Raw genomic sequence first — 18,791 nt, 5'->3', positions numbered from 1 at the left:
ACGGAACGCATCGGCACGGCTCTCTGAATGCGAGAAAACCGGCTCCCTTTCTCCAAAACAACCGCCTCGAATTTCTACTGAACCGCCGCTCACTCGCTCTTTAAAAAGAGCTGCTCACAAGATCCGGCTCGCTCCTGAGCGACCCATCTCTACTGCATCATACACGTAATAATTACAGCGCTACCCAAAACAAGACTAGCCGCAGCAATCCGCGCCAATCCACAACGATGTATCCATTCAGTGAGTCGTGTTCCTGTTGTTATACCTGTTTCATCGCAACGTGCCCGCTGTGCTTCTTTTGTTTCTATTTTTTGTGTGCGTGTGTGTCTGCGTTTTTTCTTTTTCGGAGATGCCGAATGCGGAATCATCAGCAAGTGCTCGGAGACAAGCGCCGCGCTTTACCGAGGACGAAAATATTATTTTAGTAGGCCTCGTGGAGAGACGCAAGCATATTTTGGAATGCAAAAAACAGACGTCGCGTCGCTGAATAGGAAAACAGAGACGTGGGAAGAGCTCTGTAAGCTATACAATTCCAATCATGGAGTCACACATAGAGACCCCAGCAGCTCAAGGAATACTGGGGTAACATGAAGCAAAAGTGGAAGGAGGAACGCTCAGAAGAGAAGCGCAAAGTTATTAAAACAGGTGGGTGCTTTCTAATCATGCCTCATAAGTGCACGCTAACAGCAGCGTTTCGCAATATTCATTTGTGTTTGTATACAAGCTCCGCATTGGATCGTAGGGCATTTATTACACTCGATGCGGCGGTGGAGTGTCGCCGACTCTCCCTTACTAACTTAAGCCCGGCCGACATGGTGCGATTTTGCAGTGTATTTTTCGCAGCTACGATTTCCGCAAATGCGAAATTGGCAATCCAGTTTCACATGGATCCACCGCATCTGCGTTTTCGCAGGGAAGTTCAGCACGCCGAATATCAAAAATTAGCACGCACGAAGGGTCCGGCGGCCTATTTCCCGCAGTTGCGAATTCGCAGACAAAATGGCACCATGTGAAACGGGCGTTACGCAAAAGTCATCCGTGACCGGTGGTCTCGGGGCACTGCGTACCTTTCGCGTTGACCATTGTTATGCAAAAAGCAGTATCCTACTCGTCCTGCAGCTTTATTGTAATACTGCACAGATATGGAAGTAATTCGACGTGTTTGTGGCTGGACTGGTCACCTCGTAGCCTCAGTATCGTCCTCGCAATTTATCTGCTGCAGATGCGCACTGTACTGGCGCTCTGCTGCTACTGCAGCTAAAGCACACGACTTGATAATGAATGACATCGGATGGTCATTAATCTGAAAGCAAACAGCTGTTATTTGACAGTGGGAGTAAGTTTGCATAGAACCAGTATGGCACTTTATGTGATCGTTTATCCTAGCAGATTTGAGCTGTATTCCTCAGTCTTTATACTGGCAAAAATTCCGTCGTGTACTTTTATTTTTCTGTAAGAATTACTTTTAAGGCGCGCATTCAACTTGGTGTCATCTGAATAAGTGCAATGCTACTTTTTAGGAGGAGGACCGCTCCCACCACCCATGAGTACAGTTTCAGCGCTTGTGGGGGCAGTGGCCGGTCACATGGCGACCCGCATTGCCAACACGGATGGCAGCCATGGAGCGTCGTACTTGGCCCCTGTTGACAGTGAGCCTGTTCTGCGGCTACTGTGGCCCATGGTCACAGGAGAGGAGGATCCGCTCTACGACAGCTTTGGTACTATATATTACATATTTTTGTGCATTTACAGTAGTTACGAAACAAGCTAGTAAAGTTTTAAAGATTTACGCGCCTCATTGGAACATTAATTATTCCAAGTGCTACAACTCATTTTTTTTTTGTTAAAGAACCCCAGGTGTTCCAAATTATTCCGGAGTCCCCCTTTACAGCTTGCCTCATAATCAGATGGTGTTTTCCCACGTAAAACCCCATAATTTACTTGTCATTGCTGATCGCTATCATTATGTAATATAATTTTTTCCTTACAACGACTAGCTGAATGTGTAACTATATGCATTTAACACAAACACTGCATCAAGACGTGACATTTCTTTAATAGCATGATGAGGTGATATACACTAACAGAGAAGAGCAGTGTTCTAGTTGAGATGAAGTGGTGCAATGTCTATAGCAAAGCTGTCTGCAGCCACATTATGCCATCTGTGTAGGGAATGTAAAATTGCCTTATTACTAACAATATAGCCAACAGTTCAAATCAAATAGCATTTTGTGAATACGGTAGCTCCTTCCATGCCTTGTGTAATGTGCTGTGCATGCTCTTGATGAAGGGTGCAATTTTGTTTTTGCAGAGGATGACTACCAACCCCGGAGCCCCACGTATGAACTACTACAAGACATTCAAACGGACAGGGATACCCAAGTGAACGAACACACTGCCACACTACCACGGTCAAGCACTGCCATACCATGTACCGTCATCATGCCTTCATCAGTGATACCTGCAAATGAAAGCGCAGAAGGAGATCCTGTGCCACCCGAGACGGAAAGCACTCCTGTGGTCCCCTGAGGCAGAATAGCTGCTTCAGAAAACACTGGGGGAGGAAGCAGATGTGCGTTTTGCATTGCTGCGCGAGGAGCACTCCCTGCGCCTAAGGTTGCTTCAAGAAGATCACAATGACATGCTAAAAAAAGAATAATGAGCATAAGGTGAAAATGGCTATTTTACAAAAACAAAAGGAAATTGAAGATTTGAAACTGAAGAGCCTGCAGGGAGGTGGACACAAATAAAAGATGTCCAAATTCTTCCTTTCTTACAGCGGGTGAATACACAATGTAAAACTTTTCATGTATATGAGAAAGCTGGCTACGAGCAGTGGTCTGAGCAGTTGTAGGAAGTAGACAGTCAACACTGTCTCACACACTCAGCAAATTAAAGTGTAATAAAACTTTGGTTGGGGCTAGTTGGTACGTAGTATTTTAAGGTGATAAAAAATCGCCAGGAACACCCAGGACAAACCACAAAGAAGAGACAAGCACTATCGCTGACTAACAACCGCTTTATTCTTACGACAACGCATATACTATGTTGTGTACGCATGCGTAGTTATGGGTATATGTATTAGAGCACTGCACGGGCCCGGCCCACGGACCGGGCGGGGCCGTCCGAAGCGTTTGTCGGCGGGCTCAGGCCGGGCCCGGGCTTAAAGCCGCGGGCCCGGGCCGGGCTCGGGCTTGAGGCTGCGGGCCCGGGCCGGGCTCGGGCTTGAAGCCACGAACCCAGGCCAGACTCGGGCCCGCTCATTGAAGGGCCTAAGTAGGCCTTCGAGCACACGCGACCGTTATGCATTGCATGGTTCAATGCATTCTGTGCCAAGCTGAAGTGACACGTGCAAGATGACTGTCATCATCATCATCAGTCTATATTTATGTCCACTGCAGGACGAAGGCCTCTCCCTGCGATCTCCAATTAATTCTGTCTTGCGCTAGCTGATTCCAATTTGCGCCTGCGAATTTCCTAACTTCATCACCCCACCTAGTTTTCTGCCGTCCTGGACTGCACTTCCCTTCTCTTGGTATCCATTCTGCAGCTCTAATGGTCCATCGGTTATCAATCCTACGCATTACATGGCCTGCCCAGCTCCATTTTCCCGCTTAATGTCAACTAGAATATCGGTTATCCCCGTTTGTTCTCAGATCCACACCGCTCTCTTGACTGTATATCTTATCAGATGACTATATCTTATCAAAGAAAATAGTAAAACAGATGAAGTTCTCATTTTTAACAGCGGAGCTGTTTCAGCCGGGCCTAATGTGTCCGCTGAATCCAAAAATGTGGGCCAATCCTGGCAGCAGTGCAGAAGGGGTCCAAGCGCAATGGCACATACACCTGTGAACTAGCGAAGCTGAGCCTGGGTAAGTCTAGCTAAGAATGGTGGGGACTAATTGGTGGGAAGCTAGTCCTGGCTTTTGGGCTAGACTAAGTACTACCAAGTCATCCCCAGCATTTCCCGGAATTTATTTATTATTGATTGATTATCGATTAGCTATTGATTGGCTATTTATTGTCTATTGCAAGATATTGGCCACGTATTGGGGATAGGCTAAGCATTACAAAGTTATCCGAACTTATTGATTATTGATCTATTATTGATTAGCTATTGATTGGCTGTCGATTGGCTATCGTAAGGTATTGGCCACGTATTTGGGCTAGGCTAAGCACTACCAAGTCATCCCCAGCAATTTCCGGAATTTATTGATTATTGATCGATTATCGACTAGCTATTGATTGGCTATTAATTGCCCATCGATAGGCAATTAGTCCCCACCATTCTTAGCTAGAATTTTTGTTTTCAGATTAATGACCATCCGATGTCATTCATTATCAAGTCGTGTGCTTTAGCTGCAGTAGCAGCAGAGCGCCAGTACAGCGCGCATCTGCAGCAGATAAATTGCGAGGACGATACTGAGGCTACGAGGTGACCAGTGCAGCCACAAACACATCGAATTACTTCCATATCTGTGAAGTATTACAATAAAGCTGCAGGACGAGTAGGATACTGCTTTTTGCATAACAATGGTCAACGCGAAAGGTACGCAGTGCCCCGAGACCACCGGTCACGGATGACTTTTGCGTAACGCCCGTTTCACATGGTGCCATTTTGTCTGCGAATTCGCAACTGCGGGAAATAGGCCGCCGGACCCTTCGTGCGTGCTAATTTTTGATATTCGGCGTGCTGAACTTCCCTGCGAAAACGCAGATGCGGTGGATCCATGTGAAACTGGATTGCCAATTTCGCATTTGCGGAAATCGTAGCTGCGAAAAATACACTGCAAAATCGCACCATGTCGGCCGGGCTTAAGTTAGTAAGGGAGAGTCGGCGACACTCCACCGCCGCATCGAGTGTAATAAATGCCCTACGATCCAATGCGGAGCTTGTATACAAACACAAATGAATATTGCGAAACGCTGCTGTTAGCGTGCACTTATGAGGCATGATTAGAAAGCACCCACCTGTTTTAATAACTTTGCGCTTCTCTTCTGAGCGTTCCTCCTTCCACTTTTGCTTCATGTTACCCCAGTATTCCTTGAGCTGCTGGGGTCTCTATGTGTGACTCCATGATTGGAATTGTATAGCTTACAGAGCTCTTCCCACGTCTCTGTTTTCCTATTCAGCGACGCGACGTCTGTTTTTTGCATTCCAAAATATGCTTGCGTCTCTCCACGAGGCCTACTAAAATAATATTTTCGTCCTCGGTAAAGCGCGGCGCTTGTCTCCGAGCACTTGCTGATGATTCCGCATTCGGCATCTCCGAAAAAGAAAAACGCAGACACACACGCACACAAAAATAGAAACAAATAAAGCACAGCGGGCACGTTGCGACGAAACAGGTATAACAACAGGAACACGACTCACTGAATGGATACATCGTTGTGGATTGGCGCGGATTGCTGCGGCTAGTCTTGTTTTGGGTAGCGCTGTAATTATTACGTGTATGATGCAGTAGAGATGGGTCGCTCAGGAGCGAGCCGGATCTTGTGAGCAGCTCTTTTTAAAGAGCGAGTGAGCGGCGGTTCAGTAGAAATGAGAGGCGGTTGTTTTGGAGAAAGGGAGCCGGTTTTCTCGCATTCAGAGAGCCGTGCCGATGCGTTCCGTCAGAGCCGGGTCTTCTGCTGGGTGCGACTTCCGCTCTATCTATTACCAGTAAGAGAAAGCGATTGCCCTCCCGCCCTTCCTCACAAGAGTCACCTTCACCCCCTCGCCTTCGGCTGAAGAACGATTCTACGAAAGAACCGCCGCTCACTTATTGAACCACGGCTCCCTCGCTCTTCAAAAGAGCCGCTCAAAAGATCCGGCTCGCTCCTGAGCGCTCAGATGCAACCCGTTCTTTTCGCCACGGCTCCCTCGCTCTTCAAAAGATGGGAGAACGCTGCCGGCGCTCGGAGCCAACGGACGCATCCGCATCGAGCTCCGTGATTTTCCGACTTTCTCGCCGTAAATGTTCTTTTAGGTAAATGCTTTTTGCACGAGTGGGTGCGCGAAGTGTTTCCGAACCCGTGGATACCAATTTCACGTGCTTTCTGACGGCCATTCTCAAGTGAGAGTTTCTTTTTCCCTCGACCACATTTTCTCGCCCGACGGTTGGGCCTAGCGCAGTTGCGCGCCTAGGCTCAGCGCGGCCGCGCGTTCTCTCGCGGCCGCCCGCCTTTCCTACCGCAACCGGCCGCCCACCGACATGAAGTGCGTAGTAGAAGGAAACACGATCTCGACCGACGAACGGGAGGACGACTCTTGGCAGCCGCCGCCCGGTTTTCGTGCCCAGGAGAAGCGAAGGCTCGAGCTTCGCCAAGCCACGCCGGACCCGAAGGACGCCGAGCAAACGCGGCCACCTCGCAACGATCCGAAGCCACGACCGCCACCCCAGCGACGACGCGGCCCCTAACCCAGGATGCCGGCCGACGCCATCCACATCGTGGGACGGCCCAAAGCCCCAATCGACCTCACGAAGCTGCCGCCCTGGCAACTATAGGAAGCCCTACTCAAGGCAGCGTCGCTACCAGACCAGCCGCCGGCGTCCCGCGACCAAGTGAGGGTCCACCCTACCAACAATACATTCACTCTAAGCGTGCAAGACTCAGCTCGAGCAAAGACGTACCTTCAAGTTACGTCCCTAAAATTCGGGGACCAGGCCATCGAAATTCACATTTACGCCCCGCCGCCAGACGATGCGTTTCGTGGGATCATTTTCCACGCATTCGACAATTTTTCTGATGAAGAAATCCTGCAAGACCTACAGGAGAGCAACCCGAATATGCCCGTGGTGGGCGGCCGCCGTATGGGACGGACCAGTCACATACTCGTCACGATGCTCGGGGATCATCTACCCGATGGATATTTTACCACGGCGTGCACATACGCCTCTACCCTTTCTATCGGAAGGTGGAAGCCTGCTTCAATTGTCGCAAGGTGGGCCACCGAACCGACGTGTGCCCTCATCCCAGACGCAACCGCTGTTCCCGTTGCGGCGAAGACCACCCGCCGGCCCCGCAAGACGCCCAGCCGACATGCCAAGCCCGCTGCATTGTTTGCAACGGCGGACACACCACAAACAGTTCCAACTGTAAATATCGCTTCGTGAAGAAGCCAACGCCATCCGGTCCAAACTCAAACCGGTCTAAATCGCCTCGACGACCGTCGATCCTACGAACCGGCCGCTCGCCGTCCCGCGATCAGTCTTTCCCGCCTCTCGGCCAACCACCGCAGCAAGAACGGGCCAGTCGCTCGAGATCCCGCACCGGCAACAGATCTCCGTCCCGCTCGAGGACCCCGTCAACCAGCCGCTACTTCTTGGCCTCGTCCTCCCGGGGCGCTTCGACATCGCTCGACTGTTCCTTGGATTCGACCAAGGGCTCGTCGCAGTCGTCGTCCGGCCCCACGAAGGTTGCCTGGGCCCAAGGACCCCCGTCCTCGCTGAAGTCGTCGTCACAGGACCCGTCGCAAGACACACAGGTGAGGGAGCTGGTCAGAGAGAATACCTCTCTTAAGGCCCGCTTGTCCTCGCAGCAGTCCCAAATCTCAACACTCCTATCCCAAATAGAAAACCTCACTCAGCACATACAGTCGCTCGACTCCAAATTGAATAGGGCCCTCACCCAACCGCCCGTAACAACCACCGTCCCACAGCAGCAGCAGCCGCAAGCCGCCGCTGCGGGAAAGCGTAACGCCACCACTTCTACTGAGTCGCTTCAAATAGACGCATCCATTACAGGGGCAGTCACGAAAGCCGTAGCTGAGGCATTTCAAGCCAGCGACGCAAAGCTCGAATCCTGCTTTAACGCCTTGGATGCGAAATTCGAGACCCGTCTCAATACCATGCAACAAGCCATAGATGCCCGCTTCGCAAATCTAGAGCAGGCAATCGGCAACACGCACGCTTCGTACAACACTCTGAAGCAACACACAGAAAATGCGCTCGCTAGCGTTCATAAGCATCTTGGACGCCACCGCTCCTCATCGCGCAGTCGCCCCTCCACGCCGCAAGGGGCCACTCCCATGAATTAATCATGGCTCGCACAAATCTGATCGTATGGCAGTGGAACTGCAGGGGGTACCGCAAAAAACGGAGCCATCTGCAGCAACTCATAAAGAAATTACAAAACGATCCGCAGGCAAACACTGAATCAATTCCGGACGTCATCGCGTTGCAAGAAACGTCCGCCCCAGCCACCCTTCCTAGCTACGCGGCCTACCAGCAGCTCGACCCGCACGGCTCCCCTTGCACTTCCACGCTTGTACACAACAACCTCACGGCCACACAGCACGATATAGAATACACAGACATCCCACACACACTCGTCGAAATCCTACCACGAAAACGCATGGACTGGTCGCTATTCGTTCTGAACGTTTATTGTTCCCCGCGAGCAGCCGTAGAAAATTTCTCTCATCTTTTTCGCAAAACACTAGCACTCGCCGGCGACGCACAACTGCTCGTGCTCGGCGATTTCAACGCACGCCACCCTGACTGGGGCTACATGCACACAAACCCCCGAGGCAAAAAGCTATGGTCCCTCTTGCAGGATCTGCGCCTTACTTTGCTAAACGACCCGCAACAGCCGCCCACCCGAATGGGCAACAGCGTATGCCGCGACACCTCGCCAGACCTCACGCTTTGCAAGAACCTGACGCGAGCGTCCTGGGAGAACACGGGCCTACTTGCGGGCAGCGATCACTACATCCTTGCGACCACAGTGCAGACATTCGTCTGCAAGAAGCCCAAGCCCACGGCACGCATCACGGAATGGCCCAAGTTCCGCAAGCTGCGCGAAGAGCAAGCCCCGGACGCCATTACCGACCTCCGCGACTGGATCTCTTCTTTGCACGAGCACGTGAACATCACGACGCGCGAGATAGAAGCGACCGCCACCGATACGCCTACGACTGACTCTCGTCTTCTGCACATGTGGGATGCGCATGCGAGCCTCCTCCGCAGGTGGCGACGGCAACGACACAACAGGAAGCTCCGCCGCCGCATCGAGGCGCTCGCATGCGATATCGAAAGCCACAGTCACGCCCTCGCGCGGCAACAGTGGGGCCAGTTGTGCGACGGCCTGAACGGGCAGATGAGCAGCAAGAAAACTTGGCATCTTCTGCGTCACTTGCTCGATCCCGGCACTTCAAAGTCGTCAGCCCAGAAACAGCTGCAACAGCTCCTGCACAACTACCCGGGAACGGACGCCGACTTACTCGACGAGCTAGCCGACCGCTACGTGGGCCTTGCCCCACCGAATACACCGCCACCACCGTTGCCCCCTTACAATGGCGATCCAAACCCCGCGCTTGACGCCGATTTTACGGAGGCCGAAATGTATGCGGCTCTTCTCAAACTTCACACGACCTCGGCGCCCGGTCCCGATGGCGTTACAAACAAAGTACTAAGAAACCTCGACAACAAATCGGTTGTCGCACTCACGCAATATGCAAACGAGTATTCGGGCAAACTACCTCAAGAATGGAAACACGCGAAACTCGTGTTCATCCCGAAACCGGGCAAAAAGATGGATATCGCCAACTTACGTCCCATCTCGCTCACCTCGTGCCTCGGCAAATTGATCGAACACGTAGTCCTCGCCAGACTTCAAACTTACGCGGAAGAGAACGACCTGTTTCCACCGACGATGCTGGGGTTCCGTGCCCATCTTTCCACGCAAGACGCACTCGTTCAAATACATCACGACATACTTCGGACACCGCCTCACGCGGGAACCCGCGCCCTGCTCGGCATCGACCTCCACAAGGCCTTCGATACGGTGCAACACGCGGCTATTGCCTCGAACTTTGCCGCCATACATCCGGGCGAGCACACGTGCAATTACGTATGTGAATTCCTTTCAAACCGAACGGTAGAGCTCTCACTGGCCGGCGGCCTCACGTCCGCACGAATGAACCTCGGGGACAGAGGCACCCCTCAAGGGGCAGTCCTCTCCCCATTTCTTTTCAATCTGGTCATGAGTACACTTCCTGCCTCACTCGATGAGATCCCCGGCTTACGCCACACCATCTATGCCGACGATATTACACTGTGGACGGCCACTGGCTCGGATGGCCAGATTGAAGAGACCCTTCAACGTGCCGCCGACGCCGTAGTTCACCACGCAACGCAGGCAGGCCTCAAATGTTCGGAGAGCAAATCTGAACTCTTGCTGCTTAGACCTCCCGACCGCCGCAAGATCAAACACCCCCCTTTACCGACCATCCAAGTCTACGTAAATGGCACGGCTTTACCGCAAGTGAACCACATGCGAATCCTCGGTCTTCACGTCCAAACAGGCCAATACAACACCACCACGCTCGACCGGCTGACCGTTGCGGTCACACAGACGGCCCGTCTCATCGCACGCGTGTCTGCCCGCCGGCAAGGCATGCGCGAAAAGGAACTTGTCCAACTCATTCACGCCTTCGTGATATCGCGCATCACCTACGCCCTACCGTACCTCCGCCTTTTACGCAGCGAAAAGGACAGAGTCGAACGACTCATTCGCAAGGTCTACAAGCTAGCTCTAGGCCTTGCCCTCACCACCTCCACGACACATCTCCTGAGCCTCGGTCTTCACAACACCCTCGACGAATTGATTGAGGCACATCGCACTGCCCAAATACAACGTCTTCGCGGAAGCAAGACCGGCCGGTGGATCCTCGATCGCATCGGCCTCACTGCATCGCCCTCTGGCCAAGACCCGATCTGCCTACCTTCTCCGATACGACAACGCTTTGTAGTAAAACCACTACCGAAAAACATGCTGGCCGGTCACCACGACGGGCGTCGACAGGCGAGGGCGCAGGCCCTGCACGAGACCTACGCCTCAAGCACAGAGGCAGCATATGTAGATGCGGCCCGTTACACCTCGCAGTCGAAAGCGTACGCTCTCAGCGTTATGGCTATCTGCACTCCCTCGGACACGACCACTGCCTTACGCATCGCCGGCTCCGTCCGCGCCCTAAACCCCGCCGAAGCCGAAGAAGCGGCTATCGCGCTTGCGGCATCTGCCGGTTACACTACAATACTTAGCGATTCGAAAACCGCCATATTTCACTTTGCTCGCGGCACCGTCACCCCTGGCACACTACGCCTTCTTCAACCCCTCGCTCGTCAGTCTGACGACGAGGACCCCCCACCCATCTCGCTAGTTTGGGTCCCTGCACACGCGGGCAACCCGGGAAACGAGGCCGCCCACCGGCAAGCTCGATGATTCGTCAACCGAGCGGCGGGCAGTGCCACGGATCCCGAGGAGGGCGCCGGCGAGCCTCTGACCTCGTATCACGAAATCACGCAACACTACCGCCTCGCTCGCCAAACAAAACCACCACCGCACCCCAAACTCACGAAACCCCAGCAAATCGTTTGGCGCCGCCTTCAGACCCATTCGTTCCCTTGCCCGCAAATATACAGTCACATATACCCCGACCTCTTTAGCCAACACTGTTCGTAGTGCGGCGTGACCGCCACCCTTGCCCACATACTCTGGGACTGCAGCGAGGACCCACCCCCGCCTGATCTCCTGACCACTCCCTCGCCCGAAGCGTGGGATAACGTGCTTCGGAACTCTAGCCTCGACGTGCAACTCCGGGCCATTCAACGAGCCGAGGAGGTGGCGGCCAGGCACCGCCTGACCACCATCCTTCAGTGAATTTTTTTTTTTTCACTTAAATAAAGTTGTTTCTCTCTCTCTCTCTTCAAAAGAGCCGGCTCACCCCTGAGCGCGCCGCTCTTTTCGCCACGGCTCCCTGGCTCTTCAAAAGATCCCGCTCGCTCCTGAGCGCTCAGGAGCGAGCCGCTCTGTTGAAGAGCGAGGGAGCCGTGGTTCAGTAAGTGAGCGGCGGTTCTTTCGGAGAGAGGAAGCCGGCTGGGCTCTCTCTCGTTTAGTGAGCGTGAGGAACCGTTCCAAGAGAGCGCTCAGGAAAGAGCCGGATCGTTTGAGCGCTCTTTTGAAGAGCAATTGAGCCGTGCTTCAGTAAGTGAGCGGCGGTTCTTTCGGAGTGAGGAAGCCGGTTCTTTCTCCTTGAATGAGCCGTGCCGCACCGTTCCGTCAGAGCTGGGTCTTCTGCTGGGTTTCAGGTTTTGATTTCTGACCGATGAATGGTTCAAACTGGATACTTGTGGATACATGTCTGCTCTGCAAAGCTGTGCGCCCGCTCTCTCTCAAGAAGCCCGGATCGAGGCTGTCCTGAGCCCGGCAAATCAAACCTCGGGCTAATTTGTCGACAGTCTCGTTTCCGGGGTTCCTAGAGTGAGCCGGCCCCCACCGGAGCTCTACCATGCGTGGTAAATTCTGGGTGGGGGTGTTCAACAAATGCAAGGCAATGTAACTAACTCGTCTAAATCGTCCATCTAAATTCCTGTAAAGTGATTTGGATGGACGAGTTAGCGGCAGATTTTGGTCTAATTAGAAGGCGCGCGGACTTAGAGGAGGATCACTCAAGCCCGATAGATGATGCGTCAGCGGAGATGGTGTCGGCTGCTAATTGTAGAGTTTCCTCAATTTCCCCGTCAGAGCCATGAGTGGTCCATGTGGTAATATCATCAGCGTACAGGGTATGCTTTAAGTGTGGCATGACATTGAGTTTATGGGCTAAGGGGAGGAGAGCAATGTTAAATAGATGTGCGGAGAGAACCGCGCCTTGAGGGGTTACGAACTCACTGAGTGTATAAGCGGGTGTGCTGAGCTTATCAATGTGCAAGGAGGCAGCGCGGCCAGACAAGAAGGCTCGAACGTAGTTGCAGATTTTAGGGTATACCTGTAGTGCCTGCAGTTCCCGTAAGATGGCAGCGTGTCGAATTCTGTGAAATTCCTTAGTGAGGTCAACTGCCAGTATAGCTTTAGTGAGATGGGGGATGGTATCATCAAACACGTCGTGCGTTATTTGGAGTAGGGCATCCTGCGCAGATAGATGCGCACGAAAGCCCATCAAACGCAGGCTAAAGCTTGCACGGACAAGGAACGCGCGCATGCCCTCTCCCCCAAGTACTATATATCCTCTCCACGGTGACCTACTTTCGCGCGTCACTCAATCATTTCGGATTTCCCGCGAAGAGCCGGTTGCAATACCAACGGGGGATCAAACCAGTGAAACGTTTTCTGTGTTGAAGTTGCATCGTACTGCCTACAGGTATCTGCTGCCGTCACCGGGCCTATCGGTGCTCGCCTTTGCTACTTTATCTGGTCGATCGCGTCTCGCGAGTGTCCTCACCTAAAGAGTCTATATCTTACACCGTGCTTGCGTCGTCGACCTAAGTGATCATTCTTTGATTCACTTTACTATCAAAGCACGGAGATTACCTGACAAAAAGCATAAAATAATTCGCGGTTACGCTCGGGCAGATGTAACATCGATAACAGCCGAAATTCAATCGTTCCTCCTTGATTTCCTGTATGATTTTTCCAGGCGCACACTTGAGGTAAACTGGTGCTTCTATGAAAATAAACTGGATTCTTTAATCCAACGTCTCATACCACAGCGAAAGATAATTCCTAACCGACGGTCGCCCTGGTTTACTATTACTCTAAAACGGCTGTCGAACAAAAAGAAACGTTTATTTCGTCGCGGGAACCAATAACCCGAATCATTGGGCTGCCTATTTCGCAGCTAACATGCCGCACAATAACAACATCGAGTGGACCAAGGATCTGTTTTATTGCGATAGCAATTATATGGACACTCCAAAGCAGATTTCTGCCGTCGCCGTCGCCGTGAGGTTCCGTATGACGTCAAGGGCGATGAAATCGTCGCCGTGCTCCGGACGTTGAATGTGCGAGTGAAAGGGCGCGAGGGACGCGCGCTTTCACGGGGAGCGAACGCACGTCGGAGAGCAAACGCGCGTTCTGCGCCGTGCTCCCTGAAGGGCTGCAGAATTAAGCGTCTCTTTCCTCCTTTCCATATATATATATATATATATATATATATATATAGAGAGAGAGAGAGAGAGAGAGACAGCAAACGCAACTTTTTTCGTCGCGCGAAAGGCTGGGGGGAGGAGGGGACAGGAGGGAGGGGAGGCGACGTTTAGCTGCGGCACCAAATATGTATTTATATAAAAACGCCGCGCGCATTCGGTGCGAACGCGGGCAAAACGCCGACGGCGTCGACAACAGTTCTGCGCGTTGCTGGTGCTGCTGCATGTCCAAGTTTATACAGCTAAAAAAACCACTATCCTTACTCCGTATAGCTCTCTACTAATTTGATATCGCAATTGGTGCTTCGCCTTTCGGGTGAAACTTCGACAATTTTTTTTAAGCGAAGCTTTATAGGCTCACAAGTTTCGGCGGCGGTGGTGGATCAGGTTTGCGCGCTGTCGGCGGCAGCGTTGACGGCATGCGCCGGTTGGCTGAGACGTTGTATGGGTGTTCTGTGGGCTGAGCTCAAAGTTGCGGCGCAGTTGCGTCTCCCCTCTTAGAGACACGATTCTTTTTTTCGCTTGCGTTTGCCTTCACCTCTGTGCGAGAATCTTGCGCTTTCAGTGCGTTCGGTTTGTGGGGCTATTGAACAGTGCGGCCGTGGACGGAAGCATTTCGCAACTCAGTCAACACGCTCTGTTTTCTCTGATGTGCTGGGCTTAATAAGCGCAATGCCAACAGGTACAAAATCAACACTCAGAAGCGTCACTTTTTAACGCGCCCGTGTCGCAGAAAATTGGGCGGGTGGCGGAGAAAATTATCCCCAACCACGCAGGCCCTCCGAATATATTTAGGTACGTGTATATGCATCGCCTTGTTATATGACATGCGGCATATGCGGGTTATATTGCCACACCATTCCATAATTAATGTTTCTCATACCTTGTCTTGCATTCTTGGCAAAGCAATTCCTCGGAATTTTGAGAATGACAATCCACAAACAAATGTCATCAAGCAAAACACCCACAGCGCATGCCCTTTATGTTAAATCTTATCTGACTGAAATATTTAAAGCACGAAACAAAAAGAGTAGAACGCCATAGCGTTATGGGGACCCGTTCGCATCGCAACGCGCGGCTGTAGGTCTGGTAGTTATGCTGGAAAAGGGGTTTATGTTTGAGTTTCCGCGTAGCAGAATTAGGTTTTCTCGTACATTCAAATTACAATCCGACGCCGATTGGTAAACAATCCGACAGTGAATCCCACGCCGAATGGTAAAGTCGTACTTTACCATTTTCCTGACGGATTTCACAGTGAGAAATTCAATTTTTGTTCACCAAAACCTTTCACCACGTGGAGGGCCTGCGAGGTCGGGGTTAAGGATGATTTTCTCCGCCACCTGCATCGCAGGCCGGTTGCCGACGCCGGATTTTCTGCGACACGGGGCCCTTAACGCTGTGGCGTTAAAACGAAAACCTGAAAATTATGCAATTTCTTAGCGCGGCTGTGCAATATCTTCGGGATCGCCTTCGCAAGAGGCCACGTTTCAACCAGAAAGCTCGCCTGCGTGCATAGCGTTCGCCGCCAGTGTTTCCCGGTAACCATTACGGTTGCTTAAGCTGCAGTTGTCTGGAAGCGTGAGAAGCAGTCAGGGATCTTTGATTGCTATCGCGTTCCACTCTTAAAAGCTAAGCTTAAGCGTCCTCAAATTTTTTGCGCCACCATCGGATCCGGAGCTTCTCAGCAAAAGAGCTACTCCTCGTGCGGACAAAGAGCTGAGCAAAACGTGCAAAGTTTGTGACCTTCAAGCGGACATTTCGAAGACGTTTAAGCATATTATCAACGGTGAAGTCGTCGAGATCGGCCGGGCGTACTAGGCATTGAAGGAAGGTGCCGTCCCTGTTAACTTTCCCAACCTTCCCAGTTACTTGTCGAGAAAGCAGACTCGGCGGCGATCTCCGAAAAAGAAATGCAGCATCTACGCACGATGTGACCACAAACAAAGCGCACTTGCCCACAGAGCGTCAAGAGAAGCTGTCTAACCAAGAGGCGCCTGCTCCCCTACAGTGCACCGATTTGTCAACAATAGTGCGACGATACGGCTCCCAGCCAAGTGGACAACGGCAATATGGTAGAACCAACCCGCTCCCGCTAGAGGCGCAGCTGTGCTCTTTTTCTCGTTCCCGACGCGTGCTCTGTCTCTCTCGTCCGTAGGTAGAGGCACTGGGGTGCACAAGGGCGTTCATTCCTGACGCGCGCTCTCTCTCTCTCTCTCATCCGTAGCTAGGGGCCCTGCGGGGCACAAGGGCAATTTAGGATAGAACAATCTAAGTAAGCACTCGATGTTTACGAGTTGCGCAGTCGCTGAACTTAAAACGGGCAGCCAGCTCCTGTGGCTCAGAAACTAAGCTATGCGGGTGTCTATATCATAAAGAAAGAAGTTGTTCCGCACGGCTGTGAGGAAATATCATTCGTGCTGCAATAGATTCGCACGATTGGCATGGAAACGAATTCGTGTGCACACTTGACTGCACACCAGTGGCTAACGTTCCTTGAAAACGCTGTCATTCTTGATATTTTCGCCACCGTTCAAAAGCCCTGGGCCTACACATTACTCCTTGCGCAATACTGCCCGTCTGAAAAAAAAAATCTCGCAGTTTCACCCGAAAGGCGAAGCATCAATTGCAATAGCATATTAGTAGAGAGCTATACGCAGTATTAACTTGGACATGCAGCAGCACCAGCAACGCGCCGAACTGTTGTCGACGCCATCGGTGTTTTGCCCACGTTCGCACCGAACACGCGCGGCGTTGGCGACTGTTGCCGGTGCCTCTGGGGGCGGCTCGGAGGTTTTCGACGAGATCAAAACGGGACACTCGTTGAGCAGCGTCGTAAGTCTTTACCACCTTCTCGCCTCGCAACGTTTCTATATAAGTTGGCATTTCGTGTCGCAGCTAAACGTCACCTCCCCTCCCTCCCTCCCATCCCCCCACGGCCTTTCGCGCGACGGAAGAAATCACGTTTGCTATCTATATATGGTTATTGTAAAGGAGGAAAGAGACGCTTAATTCTGCAGCCCTTCATGGAGCACGGCGCAGAATGCGCGTTTGCTCTCCGCCGCGCGTTCGCTCCCCGTGAAAGCCTGCGTCCCTCGCGCTCTTTCACTCGCACTTACAGCATACGGCGCGCGGCGACGATTTCATCGCTGTTGACATCATACAGACATCATACGGCGACGGCGACGCCACCGGCAGAAATCTGGTTTCGAGTGTCCATATAATTGCAATCGCAATAAAAATTACACCATCTTCCCGTAGGGGAACCCTGAGTAGTATGCGAAGCAGCCATGGGTTCGACTAAACTTCCTATTAGTTTTCAGATCGGCCTGTCGCTGCTGCCGTTTCGTGGCAGTGACTCGAGCCCTCTTCTCCGCGGTGCGGTCGACGGCGCTGACACTGGCGTTGACGCTGGCGCTGTCCGTGGCACTCATCGCGGCGTTGCGGGAGGAGAATGAGAGGACGAAGTGAATGATGATGAGTGGGCGAAACACCGAGGGATCATTCGGGCAAATCGCCGGAAGCATTCTCCGGAAGCCGGAACCGGAAGTGGACGCCGCACGGCGGAGGGAGGGAGTGACATAGCGCCGAGCATAAGATGCATCGCATCTAATAAATCGCGAACTGGAATAGGCGCAACAAAATGCCGAGCAACTTCCCGAGAACAGTTATTTCTTTTGCAGTACACAGCCAGAAATGGTGAGAACCTGAGATGCCGCAGCGGAACGCTGCCCGCTAGCAGACGACGCTCACTCTCCTAGCGGAACCCTAGGGAGCCTACATGCAAGTGCTTACATGTAGGCTCCCTAGCGCAACCCGTAAGCGCAGCGCCGTGGTGGCGAGAATCGCGACAGGCCGCCTTCTCTGCATGGGCGCGGCGGAGAGATACGGAACTGAAAAAGTATCTATAAACGTTGGTGGTGGCGGTGTCACGCTAGAAAGTGGGCCGATCCTGGCGATAGTGCAGAAAGGGTCCAAGCTCATTGGCACTTTCCAAGGACAAAAAAGAAAGAGGAAGAAACAGAGAGATAGAAAGATAAAGAGAGAGAAAGAGAGAAAGAAAGAACATCACGATGGTCAGAGAAACAAAGAATAAGAGAAAGGAAGAGAAAGAAGAAAGAAAGATAGATGGATATAGAAGGAAAGAAAGTGAGAGAGAAAGGGAGATATAGAAAGAGAGATAAATAAAGATCGAGAGAGAAAGGAAGAGAGAGAAAGAAATATATATATGTGTATATAGAGAGAGAGAAAGAAAAAAAACACCACGGTCAGATACACACGCGACAAGCTTCGCTTACCCCGATTATCTCGACAAGGCTGGTGATTTTTTAACACTACTTTGCCGGAAATATTGCAAACCAACCCGCGCAAGTTCTGGAATATTGTCAGTGGCTCAGACAATCGCCTTATCCAACTGGCATGCGATGATAACACTTTAGTCATGCCTCGCCATTGCTGCTCTGTGTTGAACGATGCGTTTGTTTCTTTTTTCTGGAAAACCGCGCCTGTTTCTTTCCCATATTTTCCTGACCATAACTTTCTTTCTATGGACCCCTTAATCATTTATTCTGTAGGTATTGCTAACCTCATTAGTAATCTTAAGGTTTCATTTCGTGTGGTTGGGATTGAATTACGTGAAAAAAACTTAAATGGATGGAAGTGTACGGCTCTGTTATCCTGTCCAATATTTTTGCTCAATCTTTAGAGTGCTCCACAATTTCCGGTGATTGGCAGGTAGGGAAGGTGGTCCCTGTCCACAAATCAGGTAATGTATATCTTCCCGATAATTACAGACTCATATAACTTAGAAGCATCCCATGTAAGCTTCTTGAGCACGTTATTCATTCTCATTTAATCGAATTTCTAGAAGGCAACTCTTTC

At 51.7% G+C, this 18,791-nt stretch overlaps 1 pseudogene; it reads left to right on the top strand.

Moving 5' to 3' along the window:
- Positions 1 to 349: 349 nt before the first annotated feature.
- On the top strand, positions 350 to 2,529 carry LOC119454602 (uncharacterized; annotated as a pseudogene).
- The last annotated feature ends 16,262 nt before the right edge of the window (positions 2,530 to 18,791 follow it).

Source organism: Dermacentor silvarum, chromosome 5 (assembly GCF_013339745.2).
Source record: "Dermacentor silvarum isolate Dsil-2018 chromosome 5, BIME_Dsil_1.4, whole genome shotgun sequence".
NCBI lineage: Eukaryota > Metazoa > Arthropoda > Arachnida > Ixodida > Ixodidae > Dermacentor > Dermacentor silvarum.
This window is presented reverse-complemented; position numbering and strand designations above follow the sequence as displayed.